Source organism: Schistocerca gregaria, chromosome 3 (assembly GCF_023897955.1).
Source record: "Schistocerca gregaria isolate iqSchGreg1 chromosome 3, iqSchGreg1.2, whole genome shotgun sequence".
Classification (NCBI taxonomy): Eukaryota; Metazoa; Arthropoda; class Insecta; order Orthoptera; family Acrididae; genus Schistocerca; species Schistocerca gregaria.
The window spans coordinates 259,808,892-259,830,611 of record NC_064922.1 but is presented as its reverse complement, the minus strand read 5'-3'; the positions used below and the strand labels follow the sequence as shown (position 1 = coordinate 259,830,611).

Here is a 21,720-nt window from a genome sequence, read left to right as displayed (position 1 = left end):
CAAATTCTATAAATTCCTCCAGATCCTCGAGAGCCATTCACTCCACCTCGCCTTCCATATACGCCTCTCGTACCCCACATGGATCCTCTACGACCTTTCCCCCATCTGCTCCTATTCCTTGAACATATCCACATACTCTACACATCCTGCCACATTGATCCCCCTCATCCCCTAGTTGCTCCTCTCCTCTCCAAACCATGCCGTCTGCTGTACCTTCACCGTTGTCCCCCCTCCCCTGCCCTCCATCACTACACCCTTCATCTACTTTCCCGAGGTGGCTTCCGTCAACTCCCCCGCCCGGATGATGCCCTCTCTCCCTCCATTTATCGCTCCTATCAACTCTGATCCTCATCTCCCCCTCCTTTCCTCTGTCCTTTCCCCGGGCTCCCTCTTCGCCCCCCTTCCATTCTGTCTTTTCCCCACCTAACCTCTCTCTGCCTCCCTTCTCCCCCAGCCCCTCGAGTCCTTTTACATTCCTCTCCTCTGCCTTTCCCCACTCCCTCTCGCGTCTGCCCAGTCCCCTTCCACCTCTTATCGGTCCTTGTCCTCCGTCAGGTCCTTCCCCCCTCCCCCCACTTCATTTTACCTCTCCTTCCCACCCTTTTCTCTGCATCTTCCCAAAGTGTTGTGAACAGAAATCATGCTGTCAAAAAATGGTTCAAATGGCTCTGAGCACTATGGGACTTAACATCTGAGATCATCAGTCCCCAAGAACTTAGAGCTACTTAAACCTAACTAACCTAAGGACATCACACACATCCATGCCCGAGGCACGATTCGAACCTGCGACTGTAGCAGTTGCGTGGCTCCAGACTGAAGCGCCTAGAACTGCTCGACCACACTGGCTGGGAATCATGCTGTCGCTGGGTGTGATTTTTATATCTCTTGCGAACAGAAACCAGACTGTCGCTGTGTTTTTTAATTGTCTATTATTTTACCTATCTGCTTCCTGTGTATTTTATTAGCATCATCAACCCTTTTTTTATGTTTTAATTTCCACAATTTTCCGCCATTTTACCATTTAAGCCACCGATTTTATCGCCTGCTTTTATTATTTATTATCTTCATTTTTTTTAAACAAATGCTGTAGGCTGAAGAGCTGCGCACTAAGCTGCTGCCAGCCCGCCCCCTTAGGGGGGAATCGAACTAAAAAAAAAAAAAAAAAAAAAAAAAAAAACACACAGTTGTGTTATGTGAGCTGCAAGACATCAGGCGAAATCTCTCACTTAGCCTTAATACTTTGTGGGAGACACTGTTTAGCTAGGTATTTTTATGTGCTCGCTGTCAACGCAAAACTGCAAAGAGTGATGTGCCGCCATCGACAGGCACACTTAAGACAATGCCGAGAACATCTGTACAATGCTTAATCGAATTTTCATTTCGCGCCCGATCGGACCTTAATTTCCGAATAGCCCTTGTATAAATCTACATTTGCGGTGCCTCTCTCTGCTTGGTGCCCCAAAGGGCGACTTGCGTCGCTCGTGTCTCAAGCGGGCCCCGAGTCCAGCAGAAAAGTGTATTGTTTGTAAGAGAATAGTGTTTTAACACTCAGCCCCCCTGTGAACCTGCTACTCGATGCTAGCGTCCGTTGCGTGACTTGTGTGACCTGAACGAATTTACCGCAGCAGGTTCGCCGTAAACTGGCGGAAGTGGGCAGGTAGGCTGGAGGGCAGGCCGTGAACTTTTTACGGCATGGCGGCGCCACGTGCGCCTGGGGCAGTGGGTCGCCTGCCAGCTTGTGGAGTGCGACGGCAGCGTCAGCCTACCTAGGGCGAGGCCGGTGCGTGCGGCGGGGTTAGGGAACCGCCGTTGGGTAGGGCCCGGTGGTCCCGCTCTGAGCTTGGTACGGCCGGCTCCCCGCGACCCTCCGCCCTATCGATTAGACCGCCAGCGGACGACGCGGCGTCGCAGAGAACACAGTCGGCGCCGGAGGCCGCCACGGCGAGCGTCCAACAGCCACGCCGTCGCGACGCCTGCCGCCCACTCACGCTCCGCACGTGCACGCAGGTACGGTCGCCATTACTCTGCTTAGCACGGTCTCTGCAAGTAGAACACAGCTGTAGCCTGCACGCTGGACAAAACCGCTTGCTATTTGACGTTCGTCACGTGGCGCTACAGTGTTGCCACATAGACTGCCACGTGCGCGTCCGTTAAAGCCCCGACAGCAGAGAGCGGTGCTGTAGAGTATAAATATCTATGGAGCAAGCATTCGGATGCCCAGAACGAGAATTCTGACCGCAGTCTCTCCTGCAATTCAAGTCACGTGATTTCAGAAGGCGCATTTTAGCGCAGATAGTGCTTAGCGTATTTTGGATGTTATTGCTTCGCTGCTACAGATAGATCGCCTACACAGTTTCCGTGGCACGTGCACACAGGTACGGTCGCCATTACTCTGCTTAGCACGGTCTCTGCAAGTAGTACACCAGCCTACACGCTGGTCAAAACGGCTTGTTATTTGATGTTTGTCACGTGGCGCTACAGTGTTGCCACATCGACTGCCACGTGCGCGTCCGTTAAAGCCCCGACAGCAGTGAGCGGGGCCGTAGAGTATAAATATCTATGGAGCGAGAATTCGGGTGCGCAGAACGAGAATTCTGTCCGCAATCTCTCGTGCAGCTCAAGTCACGTGATTTTAGGACGTTGCATTTTGTCGTGGATAGTACTTAGCGTATTTTCGGTGTTATTATTTCGCTGCTACAGATAGATCGCCTTCAGAGTTACCGTGGAACATTGTATACGCGTTATATAGACATCTTAAAGCGTTTCTGAAGAAGAGAAATTTATTAACATCGAGTATGGATTTAAGTGTCAGGAAGTCGTTTTGAAAGTATTTGTATGGAGTGTAGTAATGTATGGAAGTGAAACGTGGACGATAAATAGTTTAGACAAGAAGAGAATAGAAGCTTTCGAAATGTGCTGCAGAAGAATGCTGAAGATTAGATGCCTAGATCACATAACTAATGAGGAGGTATTGAATAGAATTGGAGAGGAGTTTGTGGCACAACGTGACTAGAAGAAGGGATCGGCTGGTAGGGCATATTCTGATACATCAAGGGATCACCAATTTAGTATTGGAGGGCAATGTGGAGGGTAAAAATCGTAGAGGGAAACCAAGAGATGAATACACCAAGCAGATTCAGAAGCATGTAGGTTGCAGTAGGTACTGGGAGATGAAGAAGCTTGCAACAACAACAACAACAGTTTGATACTGAGTACTGAAGTTGGCTTAAAGATGTGAAGAGAAATGGTATTGTCCTTTTTTGCCACAGTGTTATAACTCAGATTACACTTTACGTTTTTTTCGGACTTTGGAAAATGTGACATCCAACTATTATTTTTTTACTTTTTCTATTGTACTTGTTCGTGTTGTCGAATCTCTGTTCTGATTAATTACGTTTCAATGATACAGCGTACGGCGGCAAAGTGTCCCGAAAAAATAACGCATTTGGAACTCTTAAATTGTTACAATAAATATCGCAAGCGTTTTGCAGCTGCTTGTTCATTATTATTTTCAGTTTTTCTTTATTTATCCTCCTGATTTTTACATCAGGGAATCGAACTAAAAACACTTTTTCATCACGTTGTCAGAGAAGTAAAAATGCATGGTCAGCGCTCAAACTTTGGAGTAACATAATAAGCGACAGCCAACAATATTTCTATTAGGTTTTCCATGTCCTGATTCATATTGTCGAATCTATTCTAATTAATTGCGTTACTGTCACACTGTGTAGGAAACTGTCTCACTCAGAAATACTTAGATACCCACAAGGGTCTGACATTGGACGACATAAATTGGAGGTAATTATTCAGACTATCACGTATACATTTTATCAGCATGTGGACATAGCACCAATATGAATACAATGGCTGGCAGTTAACTCAGACACACTTGTAAATTTATCTGGCACTTGTCTCGTAAACAAATGGCCACAAAACAATGCAAGACTTTGTAATACCGTGTCTCAAAGTTTTTCAACATTGAAAGTGCCTCATATTAATATGACAATTACAATTGTAGATTTGTCGCATTACGTACTACTCCATCCATCCGTAGCAACGATAATACTGCATCTTAGCTGTTACTAAAACTCAAACGTGTAGATAAATATATAACATGAGGCTAATACGTGTCATATTCAAGTTTCACTATTACCGCAAATTGTTGACAAGCGAAGGTGACCCATAATCAAGTTTAAAAAATGGTTCAAATGGCTCTGAGCACTATGCGACTCATCAGTCCCCTAGAACTTAGAACTACTTAAACCTAACCAACCTAAGGACATCACACACATCCATGCCCGAGGCAGGATTCGAACCTGCGACCGTAGCGGTCGCTCGGTTCCAGACTGTAGCGCCTAGAACCGCACGGCCACTCCGGCCGGCCATAATCAAATGACAAACTTAATTCGATGTTGAGAACATGGATAATAGGCTATGCTCACTCCATAGATATATATACTCTATAATACGGCAGACGGCGGTTTTGTCGTCCATGGATACTGACAGTTAAAGGGTCGACTCACACGCTCATCACGTAATAGTGCCGCGACGAAGCGGTGCTTCTTACGGCGAAGTTCAAACGAGCGTTCTTATAACAGGGCTGGCTGTATTCGCAGGTGACCGCGTCGGTGCCAAAACAGCTCTCACTGTCACCTTGCAGTAGGGCTATACGTACGGGGTGGTAAGAAACGCCCCCACCAAAAATTGACGAAAAAAAAACAAGAAAGTGGAAGGCTGCATTAAAAAATTTCGACTACCACTGCAGTAGCGAAAACCGAGCTTTGCTTTTTCAGTGCTAGTTTGCAATTCTACAATAACACCCGTCTTATCTGGCGGCAATTAGCATTGGAAAATATTTCTGACTATGGTAGGCTTTAATTTGAATAATCTGAACGTTTATATTTGACACGTGTAGCAGGTTCATATATGAGCAAAATAAAACTAGTCTGAATAGTGACTATTCTACGTTACCAGATAAGATCACGAAACTTGCACATTTAATTTTAGTTGGTCATATTTTTTAGACCGTAATTCTTTTCCTTTCTTAAATAGTTCAGTAAGTAAGTCACATACTACCTGATCGATTCATAAAATCTAATGCTGTATTAGGACCTAAGCAAAACCTATCGAAGAAATCACCTCTAACACAAACGGGAGCTCTATCCAGAAATGCAGCTCATAAAATTGAAGCTATATCTTTCATACAGAGTGTTCGGAAAGTTCGGTTACAAACTTCTAGGACCTCTGGATGGGAGAGAGTACATAATATTTTGAAGAGGATCCCATGTCCGGAAACGTACCGTTTCCATTCTAAGACGGTTTAATTCAGATGTGTAACGCGTCCACGTCTGTTGCACTAGAAATTCCAGAGACACCATGTGGGATGGAGTGTGTGTACCACAATATGCTTCGTAGGTACACTGTCTGTATCAACATCGTGCCGCTGTTGTGATGCACCAGTATTGTTCTGTACGTACAGTATGCTGGGCTCCTTTTTGTTTTGGGATAATGTGAACACCTGATGTTTAAGTGTTAATACAATCAAATTTGGTTAAGTAATAAATGGACGTTTCGTTTTGCTTTCTTTCGAACTATTACCTAATAACTGTACTGCGTCACGCCTAAGTCAATTCCTCGAACAGAAAAGGATGAGTTAAGCATCTGAATTGAAACCGTACGTTTCCGGACATGGGTTCCTATTCAGAATATTATGTACTCACTCCCCTCTGCAAGTACTAAAGTTTGTAACCAGAGTTTCCGAACGCACTGTATTTTATAATAGGGAGTAGAGCAAAAATGACTACAGCGATGTTTAAATTAAGCGCGCAAGCGTCTCTAGAATTTAATTCCATCGACAAAGATGTGAAAATTGCGTATAAAAGAGTCGAAACAATAGGGTGCAAACATATAGAACGCATTACTGACCCAACAATACAAGACAGGAAGATTGTCTATAGAAGTACCGGGAGAAGTACTACAGTTCTCCTACCCCTCGTATGCTCCAACGTTCTGGCTACGAGAGGAAGCCGTTCCCTTGACCTGTAGCTGTAAATGAGTTTTGTTGTCACAGAAACCTTTCTGCAATATCATTTCGCTCAACCAGAGTCGTAAAGAAATGGTTACTACCAAACAGACATCTATCACTGAAGGGGCGTTTGCACCGGCTGTATTTTACGACAGTGTGTGGACACAATAGTGTTGCCGTCAACATTGCTGCCACGTGGCTGCAATACATGGTAATATTATGGAAATACCGGGCAACATTGTTGTTAGATCAGCCTGTTTGCAGGTAGTTGCCGACATATTATCGAGACGTTGCCAGATTCGTCCAGCAAATGCAGAATATGCTTCGTATCGGTAGGCGGCATCTGTCTCCATCCTTCCCTGCAAATGCTTCCCTGCCCCCTCCCCCGCCCCCCCCCCCTCTCTCTCTCGCAGTGTTACTTCCTTTTTATCACAAACGGTACCGCAGTGTCACGTCTCGCATTTTAGGCATTGAAACAATATTGTTTTGGTTCAGTTCGATATCTGGCGCACATGCACACTGGCACTCAAATTGCTTAAATAAAATGTATTTACATTTGCGAGTATTGACATCCATCAGCTTTATAATGGAATGAAGAAAATGATAATTAGTGCCAGACCGGGACTCGAACCTAGATTTCCCACTAATTGCGAGTGATCTTGCATTAGGCTATTGGAAGCACGCCTGAACGCGAGACCCAAACTTCCCTATGCTGTCAACCACCTACAACCTACACTCGTACATTAATTACGTATACTCCCGTCCAGGGTACACATATTAATTGAAGGTTGCTTGCCCAATATCGGCGGATAAATACGAAACTGCACTGCCTGTGTTTTTCAGAAGTACGATGCAAAGTTCCTTCGCACATGCATGCAATATTTTACTCAATTTGTATGTTGTTCACAGGAATGTATAAATGGGCAAACGAGACAACCATGAACTCCATAAATGTCGTGCGTGCGTATGTTTTCGACCACTACTACGGAACACAGATAGTGGTAAATATAAAGACTGAAATATTAAAAAGGACGTTGTCGCTGCTACCGTCGCAGTAGCGGACATGCAAAAGAGAACCATAATTTTATTCTACATGCATTCTTAAGACTTCTAAACTTTTGTAGAAACTACACCATGTGTGTTTCCATGTGAACCTGCTTTTCCATTACTTTCCATTACGGTCTCTGTATACATTTCTTTTCACGTCCTATGACTCCTGTCACAGACGTAACGCATTTGTGAAATAATAGTTGTGTCATCGTACTGGTGAAACTCAACAAAATATCGACATAAACATCTGATTGCTGTTGTGTGCTATATTTTACGTGTATAGCATCCATTTAATTTATACTTTTCAATGATAGTTCATTTTCATTAAACTTAACTTGCTAAGTCTGTTGAGGAAAAATTGCAAAAAGATAATCTTACAGAAGAGGGAAAGGTTGTACTGTTCTCCCAAGAGCGCACGATCACCACCATAGGACTCTGCGATACAGTACAGTGAAGACGCATTTCCTGAAGAACATATTGTGTCATCACCACGGTGTGATTTCTTTCATGGCCGTGCGGCCTGTAAAGTGATACAGTTTTCTGATTATTCATGTTATAGGCTAGTGTTTCATTTATCATCAGAAACAATAATGACAAAAAGTTAATTGAGTCAGCGCTCACCTATCTCGTGTTGTATGATGTGTCCAAACGAAAATTGATGCACACGTACTTCAAGATTCTTTGTTAAGTAGGACTGCAGTGTAAATGGAAACAAATGGCACGACGTTCATGCATATTTGTGCACTATTGCACCATTAGTAGCAACGCTTCAAGGACCAAGATTATACCACTTTTTAAAGTTTATACCTTTGCCGCATACGGCGTATTTCAAACTTACACTAACTTATATCCATGGACACAGAATCAAAATTCAAGTACTGAGAGGATGTTTTGTCAAGAGAAATGCGCCCGACATTGCGTTCCCTCCTTCAACTTGTTAAGTGTTGTGGCGTGTGACCCCTGTTATTAAAATCGACTTATTGCGTGATATACACTAGCGGCCATTAAAATTGCTGCACCACGAAGATGACGTGCTACAGACGCAAAATTTAACCGACAGGAAGAAGACGCTGTAATATGCAAATGATTAGCTTTTCAGAGCATTCAGACAAGGTTGGCGCCGTTGGCGACACCTACAACGTGCTGACATGAGGAAAGTTTCCAACAGATTTTAGATACACAAACAGCAGTAGACCGGCCTTGCCTGGTGAAACGTTGTTGTGATGACTCGTGTAAGGAGGAGAAATGCGTACCATCACGTTTCCGACTTCGATAAAGGTCGAATTGTAGCCTGTCGCGATTGCGGTTTATCGTATCGCGACATTGCAGCTCGCGTAGGTCGATATCCAATGACTGTTAACAGAATATGCAATCGGTGGGGAGGGTAATACGGAACGCCGTGCTGGATCCCAACGGCCTCGTATCACTAGCAATCGTATCCGCATGGCTGTAACGGATCGTGCAGCCACGTCTTGATCTCTGAGTCAACAGATGGGGACGTTTGCAAGACAACAACCATCTGTAAGAACAGTTCGACGACGTTTGCAGCGGCATCGACTATCAGCTCGGAGACCATGGCTGCGGTTACCCTTGACGCTGCATCACAGACAGGAGCGCCTGCGATGGTGTACTCAACGGCGAACCTGGGTGCACGAATGGCAAAACGTCATTTTTTCGGATGAATCCAGGTTCTGTTTACAGCATCATGATGGTCGCATCCGCGTATGGCGACATCGAGGTGAACGCACATTGGAAGCGTGTATTCGTCATCGCCATCCTCATACTGGCGTATCACCCAGCGTGATGGTATGGGATGCCACTGGTTACACGTCTCGGTCACCTCTTGTTCGCATTGACGGCACTTTGTTCAGTGGACGTTACATTTCAGATGTGTTACGACCCGTGGCTCTACCCTTCATTCGATGCCTGCAAAACCCTACATTTCAGCAGGATAATGCACGAACGCATGTTACAGGTCCTGTACGGGCCTTTCTGGGTACAAAAAATGTTCGGCTGCTGTCCTGGCCAGCACATTCTCCAGATCTCTCACCAACTGAAAACGTCTGGTGAATGGTGGCTGAGCAACTGGCTCGTCACAATAAGCCAGTCACTACTCTTGATCAACTGTGGCATCATGTTTAAGCTGCATGGGCAGCTGCACATGTACACGCCATCCAAGCTCTTTTTGACTCAATGCCCAGGCGTATCAAGGCCTTTATTACGGCCAGAGGTGGTTGTTCTGGGTACTGATTTCTCAGGATCTATGCACCCAAATTGCGTGAAAATGTAATCACATATCAGTTCTAGTATAATGTATTTGTCCAATGAATACCCGTTTATCATCTGCACTTCTTCTTGGTGTAGCAATTTTAATGGCCAGTACTGTAATTGTACATATTTTTAAGGAAACCAAGCAGTAAATAACTGGCTAAAATTATGTAATTCATGTGTCCTGGAAAATGCCTGTATCGCCCTCTTTAAATTTTTTAGTCATAATACCATAAATGTTTTCAGATATCCTTCTAGCGCAACTCAAACGTCAGCCCTACAGTCTGGAACCGCGCGACCGCTACGGTCGCAAGTTCGAATGCTGCATCGGGCATGGATGTGTGTGATGTTCTTATGTTAGTTATGTTTAAGTAGTTCTAAGTCCTAGGGGACTGATGACCTCAGAAGTTAAGTCCCATAGTGCTCAGAGCCATTTGAACCATTTTTGAACCTCGCCAGCTACAATCACGTATGTAACTTGAGTGTCTGGTTTGGTAGGGGCCAGTTTGCTGGAATATCCTCTCAGCTGACAAACATTCACCCATCATTACTTTTGCCGTATGCCTCTATACCAACAGCAATACAGGCGGTGACGACTCTGTAAAGTCACGGTTGTGTTTGACTCGGCCTTAACTGGCTGCCGCAGTGCCTGAGAATTGGTACGTGTTTAATTGATGGATTTGTGGTTGAGGGAGCTAAATAGCAAGGTCATCAACGATGGTATGCGTTTACGTCGCAAAGCTCTAACACTGCAATTGAATTGGCGGTTTGTTGTGATGCAGCGTGAATGGCGGACAGATTGCGTGTGGCGTTGGGAGCTCTGGTTGGGGGAGCTAACAAGGGGACGATCCATAGCTCTAATGGGTAAAAGCTGGTGAAAATACTGTCGCGGAATCCCCACCGCGCTTTAGACTTTATATGCAGTGTATATGGCATGATTAATTAACTGTATATTGCTTATCGTTGCGAGCACAACAAACAAACTGCGATTCGCACTATTAGTTTCTGCAGTTGAAAATATTTTAACTTTGTGCACCTTGATTTATTACGTGGGGATGCGCACAACACTAAAAGATTTCCTGCTGTGCACGTATGATCTTTAATTTCCAAACTATTTTATATAATCCTGATCTGGCTTGTTAGAAATGGAACACGGTATCATTACTGTAACTAATTATGAAACTAAACATGTCCTTCGCTACTTTCATCTCTGAAATGCACTGAAAATTACTCTTATTACACGTACAAAAGTTACAGTATGCTATGTTCGCTAAACGTAAAAGCTGCAGTGGATTTTTTAATATATGAACACTATTGATTGCCACGATTAACAAGAAAGCATGAAACTAAAAATGAAATTTGGTTGTTGTGTTATTAGCCAGAACGGGTTTCATCACAGCAGTCTTTGATATCACACAAGTAAAATTTTATTGCACTGATTTACTTAAATTAGTTATGTCACTGATATTGTAATATCAGTTGCCCATGTCCACCTGAAAATGACATAATCCACCATTCACCTCTGAGGTCTCCGGGAAGCTGAAGGAAGTAATTCTAATGTACCATTACCTGCCCGCTTAATTGCAGGAAAACTGCTTTCATTCAATTTATTTTGAGTTTGCGCCGGGAGCGGCTCCAGCGATATCTGCACAGCTCTGCGTCATTAAAAATTCTAAATATGCTGAAAACAGCTAAAAATGTGGAATGAAATACTGGGCAAGCTAGAAATAAATTATTACAAGTATTTTTAACAATCTCTAAATTCAAAAATCAACATAAATTTAAAGAACACACCTTTTACATTCATCAGCCTCCAATGGCGTCTTTCTCGAAAAAGGAACAAAAGAAAGCTAACGAAGCATTCAATCCAGCGTTACAGGGTCTTACAATTTTGACGACAACAAGAAGACAGAGAGAGTAATGTTTTAACTTCCGCTATTTATAGGCAATTTTATATGCATCTTTGTTATCTTTTTTAATTATCATTGTCTGCTTTGATTTCTACACTCGCTGATCACAGACGTTATTTGCAAAATATAGATACATAATTACTGCACAAACAACATAAACCTGAAAAAAGATTATTTCTTTTTATTACCGAGTCTACATAATCGACAACCGTTCATATAGAAATGAAATAATAATAATAATAACAATAATAATAGAGATAAATGTTTCTCTTTTTCACATATATTACAACGATTTTGTGAATGTCTCGCCAGGAGACGTCACAATACTTTAATAAGCGAAGGTGTCTGTTCCACAAGTCATCAAGATCATTTATCCGTTCAAAACTGCTTTTGTGTACAATCGATGTTTGAAGAGTAACGAATCTACCGACTACGGGACAACAAAGCAACGGGTATTGATGACATCCCATAGAACTAATAAAGAATGCTGGTGACGGCATGATAATGATGCTGCTTAAACTTAGTAGGCCCATCTATAAAACACGAGAGATACCGACAGATTTCCAGAAATGCATCATTGTTCCCATACTAAAGAAGGCAGCAGGTACAAAATGTGAACAGTACTTAACTTTAACCCTAGTATCACATGCTTCAAATATTCTAATAAAAATAATACTGAAGAGGATTGAAGAAAAGGTGGAGGATATGCTGACTCAGTTTGGTTTCAGAAGGGGATTGAGAATAGGAGAAGCGATTCTGGGTCTGAGAATCCTTATCGAAAAGCAATTACAAAAAATAAACCAACTTATTTGGCTTTTGTAGACCTGGAAAAGGCATTTGATAACGATATCTTGCAAGAGTGCAGAGTGCTGAGTAGAAGTGGAATGAAGTAGAAAGACATCCGTGTGATACTCAGTTTCTATAAGAATGATGTGGCAGTGATTAGGAACTGTCACCACGAACAAGAAGCAAATATTAGAAAAGGTGTAAGACAAGGATGTGCTTTTTCTCCTCTTATATTCAATGCTTACATCCAGGAAGCTTTAGACCAAGTTCGAGAAACTACTGAGGTGTAGATCAAAACTAATGGGCAGAAGATAGACATGCTACGTTATGCAAATGATATTGCTATAGTCGCGAAGACAAAAGAACATCAAGAGAAAGTCCTCAGAGCATTGGAAAGGATTCTATGCTATCATTATTGAATGAGAATAAACAATAAAAAGACTAAAATGATGGTATGCACTAAAGAAGCAGAATATGAACCTCTGAGACACGCGAAGTGGCCCTTGTGGTTAGAGGCACCATGCCACGACCCCTGCTCTCGGGGGTTCGAGTCCTCCCTCGGGCATGGGTGTGTGTGTTGTTCTTAGCCTAAGTTAACATAACTTATTTTTAGTTAGTTTATGTAGTGTGTAAGTCTAGGGACTGATGACCTCAGCAGCATTTTTGAACCTATGAGAATGAGGATTGGAAGACAGAGGCTGGAACTGACAGAGGAATTTACCTACCTGGGAAGCAAAATAACAAGGGATGGTTGAAGCCGGAAAAAAATTGTGAGCAGAATCAACAGGCCAAAATTGCATTTAATCTGATGAACAACTTACCCACCAGCAAGAACAAAATAAGGAAACGTATCATGAAAGCTTTCATTTGGAGTGTGGCCCTATACGGATGTGAAACTTGGACAATGAGAAGATAAGAGAGAAGACGGCTAGAGGCCCTGGAGATGTGCTGCTATAGAATAATTGTGAAGATCAGCTGGATCTCTGTGAAGGCATATCCCAACAAGAAGAGAGAAACTTGCAGTCTACATGCTAAGACACAACAGCGGCATTGGAACAATAGCAGAAGGAGCTACTGAGGGAAGGAATCGGCGGCGGCGACCAAGGATATCATACATGCAACAGGTCATGAATTATGTTGGATGTAGCACGTATGTGGGAATGAAGAGGAAGGCAGACAGAAGAGAGGAATGGCGCTGTGCTGCAAACAAACCTAAGGGTTGAACACTAAAAGAGGAACAAGACAGACTACGTAAGCCCAAGTCGCCAAGAAAAGACTACTGTCTAACAGGCAGTTGTTTGCAGCAGTTTCATATAAGTCATGTACGAACTATTAGCGAACATCGAGCAAACATTTTCTTGAAACTATATACGATATTGCAGTGCCGGTGTTATTCTGATGACGATGCACTGCGGCGACCACAGCCGTTACTAAACACGTCAGATGAATTCGCAAATGCGAATAATGACTACCATCAGCTGTTGAACGGAACGGCGACAATGAAAATTTGTGCCGGACCGGTGATCGAACCCGAATTTCCCGCTTATCGCGAGAGGTCGCCTTACTTTTTGGCTATCTGAACACAACTCAGAACTCACAGCCACACACAAACTTCCGTATGCCGTCAACCATACGCCTACGATGTATACTCGCACATCCACATCCTAGACGTATGGTTGACGGCATACGGAAGTTTGGGCCTAGCCGTGAGTCGTGCACGGATAGCCAAATGGTTAGGGCCGTTGCCCTCTATGTTAGCTCACACGTATGTCTGCTGCGCCGTTGTCCTACAAGGCTCACGAGTTTGCTTCTGACTGCGCTACGACCTGCTTCACTGAGAGCACCGGTGCCACTACAGGATATCCCAGCGCCCCTCTTTTACATAGGACGTTTCTATTTAGAACAATGTTATTCCAGTACAGCGCTCACGACACCGCGAATGGCCACAACTCGACGCCTATATCACGACATGCTGCAACGCCGCCCTCTTAATGTGGTCGAACTAAAGTATTCTGATGTACGGTGGCGAGTGGTGTGGAAGGCTGTACACGATGCCATGCTTGATTCCGATGTTGTTTCCCAATGGTACGTAGCCGTTAATGGGAAGCTGGCGACACAAGAACGTCTCTACAATATCCACATGGCAGAATCTTCCAATTGTGTGGGTTGTAATACAGTAGATTCTGACGAGCACCGCCTCAGGTGTGGAGAGGCGGAACCGGTTTGGCATCTAGTGCGGCAGATGCTGGCTTATCTCTTGCGAGTTACGCCGGAGCATATATCTGCACGCACGTTATTGTTTCCGGATGAGACATTTTACCCCAAGACTCGGACCAACTCCTTCACTGTGATACGTGGACATGCGGTCCATTACCTCTATCATGACGGACACAAGAATTTACTTGACTTCTGGCTCTGTTTGCAAGAAAGGCATCATGCTATTGCCGGGCATATCAGATATCGACGATGCTTCGCAAACGACCTACTGAGTTCCTTCCACAGACCGCAGTGTAGTTGGAATGTTCCAGGCAGTGGTAGATGAGGTCAAAACAAAGTGCAAACGATCATAAAGTGGGCGCAGTTGCTGGGAAGCCTAACTATGACGTGGTAGCTTTCTTTTCATGTTATTTATGTTTAATATCTTCGATGGTGTCTTCATTCTGGCTCAAAATGGTTCAAATTGCTCTGAGCACTATAGGACTTAACTTCGGAGCTCATCAGTTTCCTAGAACTTAGAACTACTTAGACCTAACTAACATAAGGACATCACACACACCCATGCCCGAGGCAGGATTCGAACCTGCGACCCTAGCGGTCGCGCGGTTCCTGACTGCCTGCTCTCTTCATTCTGCGATCATTGAATCACAAACACATCGTTTCTCAACTGGACGTCTCTGTCGGTAATGATACAGTAAGACGTTGGCTCCAGCGTCGACCAGTAGATACAAGTCCTCCCAGTAAGGTGGCCTAAGGCTATCACATAGAAGCGAGATTGTGTTGAAAAACAGCGCTTTATATCCAAAAGAGTGGACAATAACACGGCGTATTGTAATCCTGAATAAAACCAACCTACGTTCAGAAAAGAAATGTATCGCATTACTTATTGAACGCCCTAGGTATGCAAGTACTTGACCGCAATAAAAGCTGTTGTTCAATTATTACACTCATCGCTGCTCTCTACCAGTAACATGCTAAACATGAAAAAAGACGTTTCCTTCATTAGCTTACCATGGAATTATTGTACGGCCGTATGTCAGGGACATACTGTTTTCCCAGCTGTCATTGTCGGCTTTCGAAACCAGAGCACACTGATCCTCCTCCAGGAAACTCCTCAGTCGTCCTCACGGTATGGAAGATAGATACTAACTTCTTCATGCCTCAAACAAGCCTGAAGTTTCACAAGTTGAGACATTGCCGCGAATAAAACAGTGACCCATATATACAGTACGTTTCCTTTAGTTTACGTCTAGGGTCACAAACACTTTGTTAACAGATTACCGGTTTCTGTATATAATGGCCATCATCAGATCTGTTTTGTAAAATAAAAACAAAGTCCTAATGTACTGCAGCCATAGTGGAATCGTCAAATGTTAAGTGCAAAATCATTATCAGCATCGTCAAATATATATAAATAACATCATATGCAATATGCACAAGTCATGTTGTCAGTAGCACTACTGTTGAAAACAAGAAAAGAAAAGTCGATGCTGGTGCTGATTCTGCATTTAACATTTGACGATGCCACCATGGCTGCAGTACATTAGGTCTTTGTTTTTGTAAAACAGATCTGATGATGGTCATTATAGACCGAAACCGGTAATCTGTTAACAAAAAGTTTGTGACCATAGACGTAAATTAAAGGAAACTTGTAGCCTTAAACGATGGTTGTCTGGGACCACGCAAGTACACTACATAACAAAATTAGATAACTTTAACGAAATTCCGTAATCGTCTCCCATTTCGAGGCATAAGTTTGAAATGTGACGCAAAGGTGCTTGCAACCCTCTTTTTAATAGTGGCGTCCTGTGACGTCGGTCTTGTGGTCGGCGACGATTCAAACAGCAAGGTAGACGTGTCACATGATGAGAAGGTCGTCACTGGCCCTCTCTCCCACATTTCACCCTTTCTTGTGAGGGTAGGCAAACCCCCCACAAGGGACGTCAAAAGGATTGCCTTACCCTCAGGCACTAGCGTAGCCGCCAGGCTGATTTGGTGATGAAATTTCTGAAGGTACATTTCTAACGTGTTCAAAAACGGTGATTGGGTGGCCTTGTGGGTGTTGTCGAACTGTGGGGTCTTAGACAGGTCCTTTGCCGTTATATTCAAGCACATAGTAATTTTGCAATCCCTCGTGATCACGTCAAAACAGGGCGGAAAACGAGAGAACTGAAAAAACTTGAGTAGGCGTTGCTGCTTTGGATCACGTTCAAACTTCGTCGAATGGCTTTGAATGGTCTCTGGTGGTTCCAGTTGGGGGAGGGGGCGGGGTTGATATTTAATGGGGATGCAACCTCACAGTATCCCGAGAGCAGGGTTTGAAACGTCCGAGGGTATCAATTATGTCAAAAGTTGTCAAGAACATCTTTCTGTTACTCATCGGATTGCGAATGTCATTTTCAGCCACGAAATGCGTGGGAATCAAACGCCCCAGGGAATAAGGTTGTTTAATTAATACGCGCCCTTTATGCCATTCGTTGAGGACTTTTCGTGTCGACAGTGGGTTGCGCTGTGTTTGAAATGTTTTCCTCAGCCAGCCATAAGAAAAGCGCGTGATTTCAACACTGGGTGTCGCGGTTCTGGCCTCCATCGCAGAGACATCGAGAGAAATGGTGAATTGTGGGTAAGTGGGGTTGTGATGACCTCAGCGCGTGACACGTCCATGGCGGTATTGAGCAGACTTGTTGTGAAATTTGGTGCCAATGCGACATCATGGACCCACGTTACAGCGCACGTGAATTTCCAACCTGTGGCCTTTTATTCGAGTGTGTCGACACTTTGCTATCTGAAGCTTCGCCGATCCGGAAGTTGACGTCTCTGCGCACCAGGTTCTGGAGCACTAAATAGGAAGGGTGTAGGCACCTTTGAGCCACGTTTTAAACTTATGTATCACAATGGGAGGCACTTACAGGGCGTCGAAAAAGTGATCCTTTAATTCCGTTGAGCAGTATAGTTTTAGGGCTACCGCATCGGCTATGCTGAATACCAGTTGGTCTGAGAGTTGGTTTTTCATTTTAGATGTGTTATAGGCACTAATTTGTAAACAGATATTTATCGTTTCTTGAGTAGTAGCTGAGACGCTGAGTTTTGGCATTTTGTATCATCTAACTGACTACTAAAGACAATGATGTCGTAATTCTCATTGCTCAATAGTGTGTAGTTCTCGGTTCATACACAAAACTATTTCTGCCTGTCTCTGTCTGTCTCTCCTTGTTTCTTTCTCTCTCTCTCTCTCTCTCTCTCTCTTTCTATCTCTCTCTCTCTCTCTCTCTCTCTCTCTCTCTCTCTCTCTCTCATACACACACACACACACACACACACACACACACACACACACACACACACACGTACTGAATGACCTTCTCACACTGTAAACTGTAAACCAATTTCGTAAAAGCACAGCATGAGAGTGAATGAAAAGTTTCCTCAATAAAGTAATGAAGTCAGGAAAATAAATGCCTTTACTGACTTAGACAGCGGACCCTGTGATAGAAGCAATTATCGCGCTGCTTCGTACATGTGAAAAAGTCTGTGAATGAGTACATCAGACGTCAGAATAAGCCGGAAACCAAATGCGTTCAGAATGAGTACAAGGAAGAAAGCCTCGTAGACATTAATGTCAGAAGAGATGCAGAATACCTTACATGTAAAGAGCGTGGAGGGAAAGCTGGAGTGACGTTGCTTTAGAAATCAGTCGGACAATTATCAGAAGCCACACAGGTAGATTGTGGGAAAATTAATCTCGATAAGCGAGGATTACAGTGCACTTTCTGTCATTTCGGATTCAGAAGTCTTGAGCATGTCTCGTTCTCTCTTAAAAAGGGTTAATGCCTCAGTCTCAATGATATTATTTAAGCCAATAATTTTACGAGAGGTTTGATGCTGTCCTCAATCTCTTCCTATCCTGCGTTAAACTTGTCTTCCTGTTTGAGAATCGGCGTACGGAAGCGTCAGTTTGTAAGATACACAGGTGTACAAAACTTACGAATGAAAGTAGCTTCCACATGACATGTCACTGCCAGGTATCCTATCGCGATGAGTCTTGGATCTTACGTAGAAATAACTATAGCACTATAGAACAGAAGTAACTGAAACAAATACGCATTGAGACCAAGAGAAATGGCACTTCCATTCCAAAACAATAATTTTACTGGAGTCGCCGTTAATTATGATGATTCCCTGGACATTAAAAAGGGCGCGACATCAATCTTAATGATTAGAATTATACTGATACCTTCAGCTGCTGACAGGGGTTGATATATATCAAAGGAGACCGGTGAAAATGTGTGCCCCGACCGGGACTCGACTCCGGGATCTCCTGCTTACATAGCAGAGGCTCTATCCGTTTGAGCCACCGGGGGCACAAAGGATATTGCTGCAGCAGGGACTATCTCTTGCACGCCTCCCCCGAGACCCACATTCTCACCTTGTATGTCCACACACTACATTCGTAGTGTCCCACCTCAACACACTCATTACTCGCGGAAGACATTCTTATCAAGTCCCGTAAGAGTTCGGGGAATATGTGTGCATCCGCACAGAAGAAGAAGGTCATGGCCGGTATTGCCAGAACTGTATACTTACATGTCCGAAAGAACAGACATCATGTCCATATAAGTATAAATCAATCTTAATAGGATGTGCGATCACCATGAGAGGCAATGCATGCTAAGCTGGACAGAAGAATGGCAAGGGGTTCTTGTGGTAGGGCATTCTTCCACCAGCGTGGTTGACAACGCTGGATGGTAGCTGGTGCATGAAGGCATTCTGAAGTGCGTCTCCGCGACGCATATCACATGTACTAGAAGAGATTAAGTCGGGGGAACGCACACGCCGCTGCATTCAGCGAATATTCTCACATTCCAAGAGCTCTTTCACATGCGCTGTTCGATGCGGTCTCGCACAATTACCCACAAAACTGGAGTTAGGGCCGAATTCACACCTGAAAAGACACACGTGAGGTAGGAGTAGAGAGTCACAATAAGGTTGACCTCTGAGTGTAATATGCTCAAAGATTAGAAGGTCACTTCGCCTATGCAACATCATGCCTCTCCACACCATAACACCTGGACCACCAAGAAGATAATGTTCGACAGTGTTCCTGGGTGTATTACCTGTTCCACCTCTCGTCGTATGGCAGTACGTACAGAGTCACTACTCAGACTGAATCTGCTCTCCTCCAAGAAGAGCACGACACCCTGCGGCGGGTCTGGGTTTATTTTCTCGTGTCTATTCGTTGTTATCACTGTGCAGGCTGCAAATTAAAATTCACCTACCTCAGAACGGGGTCTGCTCAATGTCCCTTCACTCGGAAACGTAGATACTTACAAGATGATGTAAAAGCAGCGCTCATAAAAGACACCACCTAATATCTACAATTACTGAGGCCACGCCACTCTAGTTATGAAAGAAAGTTCTGTACAAATACTGTCATCCAATTTTATCGGGCAGTAAGAAAATAGATTGGCTTCTGGAAAATAATGTCCGAAATTTCCACACAATAATGTTTATTTTGTCCTTGATAACAAAAGAAAAGATACTATTCAGTCCACATTCAAACTATTGGCTATTTCCTTTCAGTTCACGATTCATACACACATTTCACACACACAGCAGCCAGAAATCTGTGCAAACCCGATCCAAATTAAACAACGTTTTCACAGTCATTAATTTCACCACTAATATGAGTTATTACATTCGGCCCTTCTTGTGGATTTCTTAAAAAGAAACTGCTTTCCAAAAATGCTCAGTAGCTGAATACTGAAGCATGCCATGCGGATTCTATGAGTCCAATACTTCACACGCGAATATGTGTCCAACAGATTTGGTCAAAACCTCTGAAATTTCGCCAAACAGTCCTCAACACCAACTGCTATCGACTTAGCTCACCAATAACTCAAACACTACGTAACTGTTCATCTTGCACATTATTTTTACTGGCGCTAGTGACATGATCGCCCGCGTTCAAAGCTAGCGAGAGACTCCGTTCTTGCAACGTCACTCCCAGTATATCTATCAGGCAACGAGCGGGAACCGTCTCAATTCTGATCGGCTGTCCATACTGACTGCCAATCAGAATACTCGCTCGTGATCATACTCGGACCAAAACTGGTCTGCACCAATCCTTATACACAGACGCATTTTTGTCTATCTGACATTCAAATACTATAGTAATGTTTAATAAATGAAAACTAAAAGACAATAATTCTGGAAATATTCTTTAGATACAGATCTTACTCCAGATGACTTTCTGGCTGCTCTGTTACGATAGCAATCACACCTAGACATACGTCATCAGCAAAATCCCTAGGATCATTTTCCCACGACAGGTTGGTGTAACTCTTGCACGTTACTTAAGGTGGTATATAATGTAATATTGAAATTTGACGAATGTTCCACATACACACACTCATTTACTCATAGGCCCACATAACACATAATGAAATAAATATTGGTTTGAAAAGTTATTTCTGAACTTACTCTAGATTTCATACAACGAAAACTGTAAGGTTTTGAAATTTGTAAATTAAATTTCAATTAAATAATTCTATACCCTGATACTTCAGGTGAGTATTTCAAATGACAAACAAAAACAACTCATAAATGTTCCCAGGTGAATTTCCTTTCTGACGTGTAGTTTTTCTAACTTTAAAGTAATTTTTCCATCTCCGAAAATACATTCCTGGCAATGGAAAAAAGAACACATTGACACCGGTGTGTCAGACCCACCATACTTGCTCCGGACACTGCGAGAGGGCTGTACAAGCAATGATCACACGCACGGCACAGCGGACACACCAGGAACCGCGGTGTTGGCCGTCAAACGGCGCTAGTTGCGCATCATTTGTGCACCACCGCCGTCAGTGTCAGCCAGTTTGCCGTGGCATACGGAGTTCCATCGCAGTCTTTAACACTGGTAGCATGCCGCGACAGCGTGGACGTGAACCGTATGTGCAGTTGACGGACTTTGAGCTAGGGCGTATAGTGGGCATGCGGGAGGCCGGGTGGACGTACCGCCGAATTGCTCAACACATGGGGCGTGAGGTCTCCACAGTACATCGATGTTGTCGCCAGTGGTCGGCGGAAGGTGCACGTGCCCGTCGACCTGGGACCGGACCGCAGCGACGCACGGATGCACGCCAAGACCCTAGGATCCAACGCAGTGCCGTAGGGGACCGCACCGCCACTTCCCAGCAAATCAGGGACACTGTTGCTCCTGGGGTATCGGCGAGGACCATTCGCAACCGTCTCCATGAAGCTGGGCTACGGTCCCGCACACCGTTAGGCCGTCTTCCGCTCACGCCCCAATATCGTGCAGCCCGCCTCCAGCGGTGTCGCGACAGGCGTGAATGGAGGGACGAATGGAGACGTGTCGTCTTCAGCGGTGAGAGTCGCTTCTGCCTTGGTGCCAATGCCAATGATGGTCGTATGCGTGTTTGGCGCCGTGCAGCTGAGCGCCACAAT

At 44.1% G+C, this 21,720-nt stretch overlaps 1 protein-coding gene across 1 annotated transcript in view; it reads left to right on the top strand.

Annotated features, from left to right (window-relative positions):
- Positions 1-1,916: 1,916 nt before the first annotated feature.
- Positions 1,917-21,720, top strand: part of LOC126354366 (uncharacterized) — a 198,449-nt gene continuing 178,645 nt past the window's right edge. The window contains exon 1 of the mRNA XM_050003950.1: positions 1,917-2,007. The gene's annotated coding sequence lies outside the window, so the exon portion shown is untranslated. The remainder of the gene's footprint in view (positions 2,008-21,720) is intronic.